Source organism: Oncorhynchus nerka, linkage group LG17, assembly GCF_034236695.1.
Source record: "Oncorhynchus nerka isolate Pitt River linkage group LG17, Oner_Uvic_2.0, whole genome shotgun sequence".
Taxonomy (NCBI): domain Eukaryota; kingdom Metazoa; phylum Chordata; class Actinopteri; order Salmoniformes; family Salmonidae; genus Oncorhynchus; species Oncorhynchus nerka.
Window position 1 is genome coordinate 4,141,913 of NC_088412.1, and position 8,234 is coordinate 4,150,146.

The window sequence follows — 8,234 nt, forward strand, 5'->3', positions numbered from 1 at the left end:
TCTGCATAAACACTATAGTAAATACAGTAATAGTAAACACTATAGTAAATCAGTAATATCCGCATAAACACTATAGTAAATACAGTAGCCCGTATAAACACTATAGTAAATAGTAATATCTGCATAAACACTATAGTAAATACTACAGCCCGTATAAACACTATAGTAAATAAAGTAAATACAGCCCGTATAAACACTATAGTAAATACAGTAATATCTGCATAAACACTATAGTAAATACTACAGCCCGTATAAACACTATAGTAAATACAGTAATATCTGCATAAACACTATAGTAAATACTACAGCCCGTATAAACACTATAGTAAATACAGTAATATCTGCATAAACACTATAGTAAATATATCTGTATAAACAGTATAGTAAATACAGTAATATCTGCATAAACACTATAGTAAATACAGTAATATATAAACACTATAGTAAATACAGTAATATCTGCATAAACACTATAGTAAATACAGTAATATCTGTATAAACACTATAGTAAATACAGTAATATCTGCATAAACACTATAGTAAATACTACAGCCAGTAATATCTGTATAAACACTATAGTAAAATACAGTAATATCTGCATAAACATATAGTATAATACATCCGTATAAACAATATCTCCGCATAAACACTATAGTAAATACAGTAATATCTGCATAAACACTAGTAAATACTACAGCCCGTATAAACACTATAGTAAATACAGTAATATCCGCATAAACACTATAGTAAATACAGTAATATCTGCATAAACACTATAGTAAATACTACAGCCCGCATAAACACTATAGTAAATACAGTAATATCTGCATAAACACTATAGTAAATACAGTAATATCTGTATAAACACTATAGTAAATACAGTAATATCTGCATAAACACTATAGTAAATACAGTAATATCTGTATAAACACTATAGTAAATACAGTAATATCTGCATAAACACTATAGTAAATACTACAGCCCGTATAAACACTATAGTAAATACATAAACACACTATAGTAAATACAGTAATATCTGCATAAACACTATAGTAAATATACAGTGCATAAACACTATAGTAACATATATCTGTATAAACACTATATATCTGCATAAACACTATAGTAAATAGTAAATACTACAGCCCGTATAAACACTATAGTAAATACAGTAATATCTGCATAAACACTATAGTAAATACTACAGCCCGTATAAACACTATAGTAAATACAGTAATATCTGCATAAACACTATAGTAAATACTACAGCCCGTATAAACACTATAGTAAATACAGTAATATCTGCATAAACACTATAGTAAATACAGTAATATCTGTATAAACACTATAGTAAATACAGTATCTGCATAAATCTGCGTATAAACACTATAGTAAATACAGTAATATCTGTATAAACACAATATAAACACTATAGTAAATACAGTAATATCTGCATAAACACTATAGTAAATACTACAGCCCGTAATATCTAATATCTATAAACACTATAGTAAATATACAGTAATATCTGCATAAACAGTAATATCTGCATAAACACTATAGTAAATATCGTATAAACACTATAGTAAATATCTGCATAAACACTATAGTAAATACTAATATCCGTATAAACACTATAGTAAATACAGTAATATCTGCATAAACACTATAGTAAATACTACAGCCCGTATAAACACTATAGTAAATACAGTAATATCCGCATAAACACTATAGTAAATACAGTATATCTGCATAAACATATAGTAAATACTACAGCCCGTATAAACACTATAGTAAATACAGTAATATACAGTAAATACAGTAATATCTAATATAAACACTATAGTAAATACAGTAATATCTGCATAAACACTATAGTAAATACAGTAATATCTGTATAAACACTATAGTAAATACAGTAATATATAATAGTAAATACAGTAATATCGTATAAACACTATAGTAAATAGTAAATACAGTAATATCTGCATAAACACTATAGTAAATACTATAGTAAATACAGTAATATATAAACACTATAGTAAATACAGTAATATCTGCATAAACACTATAGTAAATACTACAGCCCGTATAAACACTATAGTAAATACAGTAATATCTGCATAAACACTATAGTAAATACTATAGTAAATACTACAGCCCGTATAAACACTATAGTAAATACAGTAATATCTGCATAAACACTATAGTAAATATATCTACAGCCCGTATAAACACTATAGTAAATACAGTAATATCTGCATAAACACTATAGTAAAAATAAACACTATAGTAAATACAGTAATATCTGCATAAACAGTAATATAGTAGTAAAATACTACAGCCCGTATAAACACTATAGTAAATACAGTAATATCTGCATAAACACTATAGTAAATACTAGTATAAACACTATAGTAAATACAGTAATATCTGCATAAACACTATAGTAAATACAGTAATATCTGCATAAACACTATAGTAAATACAGTAATATCTGCATAAACACTATAGTAAATACTACAGCCCGTATAAACACTATAGTAAATACAGTAATATCTGCATAAACACTATAGTAAATACAGTAATATCTGTATAAACACAATAGTAAACACTATAGTAGATACAGTAATATCTGCATAAACACTATAGTAAATACTACAGCCCGTATAAACACTATAGTAAATACAGTAATATCTGCATAAACACTATAGTAAAAACACTATAAACACTATAGTAAATACAGTAATATCTGCAGCCCGTATAAACACTATAGTAAATACAGTAATATCTGCATAAACACTATAGTAAATACTACAGCCCGTATAAACACTATAGTAAATACAGTAATATCTGCATAAACACTATAGTAAAATACAGTAAAATATCTGCATAAACACTATAGTAAATACAGTAATATCTGTATAAACACTATAGTAAATACAGTAATATCTGCATAAACACTATAGTAAATACAGTATAAACATATACAGTAATATCTGTATAAACACTATAGTAAATACAGTAATATCTGCATAAACACTATAGTAAATACTACAGCCCGTATAAACACTATAGTAAATACAGTAATATCTGCATAAACACTATAGTAAAGTAAATACAGTAATATCTGCATAAACACTATAGTAAACAGTAATACTATAAACACTATAGTAAATACAGTAATATCTGCGTATAAAAACACTATAGCATAAAATATAGTAAATACTACAGCCCGTATAAACACTATAGTAAATACAGTAATATCTGCATAAACACTATAGTAAATACTACAGCCCGTATAAACACTATAGTAAATACAGTAATATCTGCATAAACACTATAGTAAATACAGTAATATGCATAAACACTATAGTAAATACTAAGCCCGTATAAACACTATAGTAAATACAGTAATATCTGTATAAACAACTACAGTAATATCCGTATAAACACTATAGTAAATACAGTAATATCTGCATAAACACTATAGTAAATACAGTAATATCTGCATAAACACTATAGTAAAATAAACATACAGTAATATCGCATAAACACTATATAAACACTAAACACTATAGTAAATAGTAAATACAGTAATATCTGCATAAACACTATAGTAAATACAGTAATATCTGTATAAACACTATAGTAAAGATACAGTAATATCTGCATAAACACTATAGTAAATACAGCCCGTATAAACACTATAGTAAATACAGTAATATCTGCATAAACACTATAGTAAATACAGTAATATCTGCATAAACACTATAGTAAATACAGTAAATCTGCATAAACTAGTAAATACTACAGCCCGTATAAACACTATAGTAAATACAGTAATATCTGCATAAACACTATAGTAAATACTACAGCCCGTATAAACACTATAGTAAATACAGTAATATCTGCATAAACACTATAGTAAATACTACAGCCCGTATAAACACTATAGTAAATACAGTAATATCTGCATAAACACTATAGTAAATACAGTAATATCTGCATAAACACTATAGTAAATACAGTAATATCTGCATAAACACCGTATAAACACTATAGTAAATACAGTAATATCTGCATAAACACTATAGTAAATACAGTAATATCTGCATAAACACTATAGTAAATACAGTAATATCTGTATAAACACTATAGTAAATACAGTAATATCTGCATAAACACTATAGTAAATACAGTAATATCTGCATAAACACTATAGTACAGTAATACATAAACACTATAGTAAATCTGCCCGTATAAACACTATAGTAAATACAGTAATATCTGCATAAACACTATAGTAAATACAGTAATATCTGCATAAACACTATAGTAAATATACAGTAATATCTGCATAAACACTATAGTAAATACTAAATACTATAGTAAATACAGTAATATCTATAAACACTATAGTAAATACAGTAATATCTGCATAAACACTAGTAAATACTACAGCCCGTATAAACACTATAGTAAACAGTAATATCTGCATAAACACTATAGTAAATACAGTAAGCCCTGCATAAACACTATAGTAAATACAGTAATATCTGCATAAACACTATAGTAAATACAGTAATATCTGCATAAACACTATAGTAAATACAGTAATATCTGCATAAACACTATAGTAAATACAGTAATATCTGCATAAACACTATAGTAAATACTACAGCCCGTATAAACACTATAGTAAATACAGTAATATCTGCATAAACACTATAGTAAATACTACAGCCCGTATAAACACTATAGTAAATACAGTAATATCTGCATAAACACTATAGTAAATACTACAGACATAAACCCAGTATAAACACTATAGTAAATACAGCATAAACACTAATAAATACAGTAATATCTGCATAAACACATTATAGTAAATACTACAGCCCGTATAAACACTATAGTAAATAAACACTATAGTAATATCTATAGTAAATGTAATACTGCATAAACACTATAGTAAATACAGTAATAATAAACACTATAGTAAATACATCTGCATAAACACTATAGTAAATACAGTAATATCTGTATAAACACTATAGTAAATACAGTAATATCTGCATAAACACTATAGTAAATACTACAGCCCGTATAAACACTATAGTAAATACAGTAATATCTGTATAAACACAATAGTAAACACTATAGTAGATACAGTAATATCTGCATAAACACTATAGTAAATACAGTAATATCTGCATAAACACTATAGTAAATACTACAGCCCGTATAAACACTATAGTAAATACAGTAATATCTGCATAAACACTATAGTAAATACTACAGCCCGTATAAACACTATAGTAAATACAGTAATATCTGCATAAACACTATAGTAAATACAGTAATATCCGCATAAACACTATAGTAAATACTACAGCCCGAATAAACACTATAGTAAATACAGTAATATCTGCATAAACACAATAGTAAACACTATAGTAGATACAGTAATATCTGCATAAACACTATAGTAAATACTACAGCCCGTATAAACACTATAGTAAATACAGTAATATCTGCATAAACACTATAGTAGTAAATAAACACAGTAATATAAATAAACACTATAGTAAATACAGTAATATCTGCATAAACACTATAGTAAATACAGTAATATCTGCATAAACACTATAGTAAATACTACAGCCCGTATAAACACTATAGTAAATACAGTAATATCTGCATAAACACTATAGTAAATACAGTAATATCTGCATAAACACTATAGTAAATACATATAAACACTATAGTAAATACAGTAATATCTGCATAAACACTATAGTAAATACTAACGTATAAACACTATAGTAAATACAGTAATATCTGCATAAACACTATAGTAAATACAGTAATATCTGCATAAACACTATAGTAAATACTAATATCTGTATAAACACTATAGTAAATACAGTAATATCTATAGTAAATACAGTAATATATAAACACTATAGTAAATACAGTAATATAAACACGTAAATACTACAGCCCGTATAAACACTATAGTAAATACAGTAATATCCGCATAAACACTATAGTAAATACAGTAATATCTGCATAAACACTATAGTAAATACAGTAATATCTGCATAAACACTATAGTAAATACTACAGCCCGTATAAACACTATAGTAAATACAGTAATATCTGCATAAACACTATAGTAAATACTACAGCCCGTATAAAACTATAACACTATAGTAAATACAGTAATATGCATAAACACTAAATAGCATATAAACACTAAATAGTAAATAAACACAGTAATATAAACACTATAGTAAATACAGTAATATCTGCATAAACACTATAGTAAATACAGTAATATAAACACTGCATAAACACTATAGTAAATACAGTAATAGTAATATCTGTATAAACACTATAGTAAATACAGTAATATCTGCATAAACACTATAGTAAATACAGTAAATAAACACTACAGTAATATCTGCATAAACACTATAGTAAATAATACAGCCTGTATAAACACTATAGTAAATACAGTAATAATAAACACTATAGTAATATAAACACTGTAATAATAAACACTATAGTAAATACTACAGCCTATAGTAAATAGCCGTATAAACACTATAGTAAATACAGTAAATATCTGTATAAACACTAAATATAGTAATATACAGTAAACACTATAGTAAATACAGTAATATCTGCATAAACACTATAGTAAATACATCTGTATATAAACACTATATCTGTATAAACACTATAGTAAATACAGTAATATCTGCATAAACACTATAGTAAAATACGTATAAACACTATAGTAAATACAGTAATATCTGCATAAACACTATAGTAAATACAGTAATATCTGCATAAACACTATAGTAAATACAGTAATATCTGCATAAACACTATAGTAAATACTACAGCCCGTATAAACACTATAGTAAATACAGTAATATCTGCATAAACACTATATAAAACATCTGTATAAACACTATAGTAAATACTACAGCCCGTATAAACACTATAGTAAATACAGTAATATCTGCATAAACACTATAGTAAATACAGTAATATAAACACTATAGTAAATAATATCTGCATAAACACTATAGTAAATACTACAGCCCGTAGTAAATACAGTAATATCTGCATAAACACTATAGTAAATAGTAATATCTGTATAAACACTATAGTAAATACAGTAATATCTGCATAAACACAATAGTAAACACTATAGTAAATACAGTAATAGTAGTAAATACAGTAATATCTGCATAAACACTATAGTAAATACTACAGCCCGTATAAACACTATACAGTAGTAAATACAGTAATATCTGCATAAACACTATAGTAAACACTATAGTAAATACAGTAATATCTGCATAAACACTATAGTAAATACTACAGCCCGTATAAACACTATAGTAAATACAGTAATATCTGCATAAACACTATAGTAAATACTACAGCCCGTATAAACACTATAGTAAATACAGTAATATCTGCATAAACACTATAGTAAATACAGTAATATCTGCATAAACACTATAGTAAATACTACAGCCCGTATAAACACTATAGTAAATACAGTAATATCTGCATAAACACTATAGTAAATACTACAGCATAAACACTATAGTAAATACAGTAATATCTGAATAAACACTATAGTAAATACTACAGCCCGTATAAACACTATAGTATACTACAAACCGCAAAAAACACTACATTAATTACTATAGTATATACACTAGTTCTTTTAATACAGTATTTATAGTATAGTTAACTGTAAATACTACAGTATAATACAGTGTACTACAGTAAATACTTCAGTAAATTCTGCAAAAACACTATAGTGAATACAATAGTATTTATAGCGTTGTATTTTTTCATGTGGGCATGAGGTCAGAAAATAGGCCCCTTTTAGCTCACAGATTCACCCTATATTAGGAGACATTTTATACTGGTACGGAGACAGGGAAAGTGGCCTAAGAGATGACCAACAGCATACAAGCCAGTTGAAAACCAGTTCCTGAAAGTTTACAACTAGTTGGCTACATAAGCAGGACTGAGGTCCAAAAATGAACTACCTTTTTGGGGTAACATCAGAGATAATCTAATGTTGATCATTTTATAACATTATGAATCATTTGATTAAAACCCGACTTTGTCATCATCATCATCATGTCCAATCAGCCGTGTGTGTGTGTAATGTGTGTGTGTAATGTTGTAGGAGA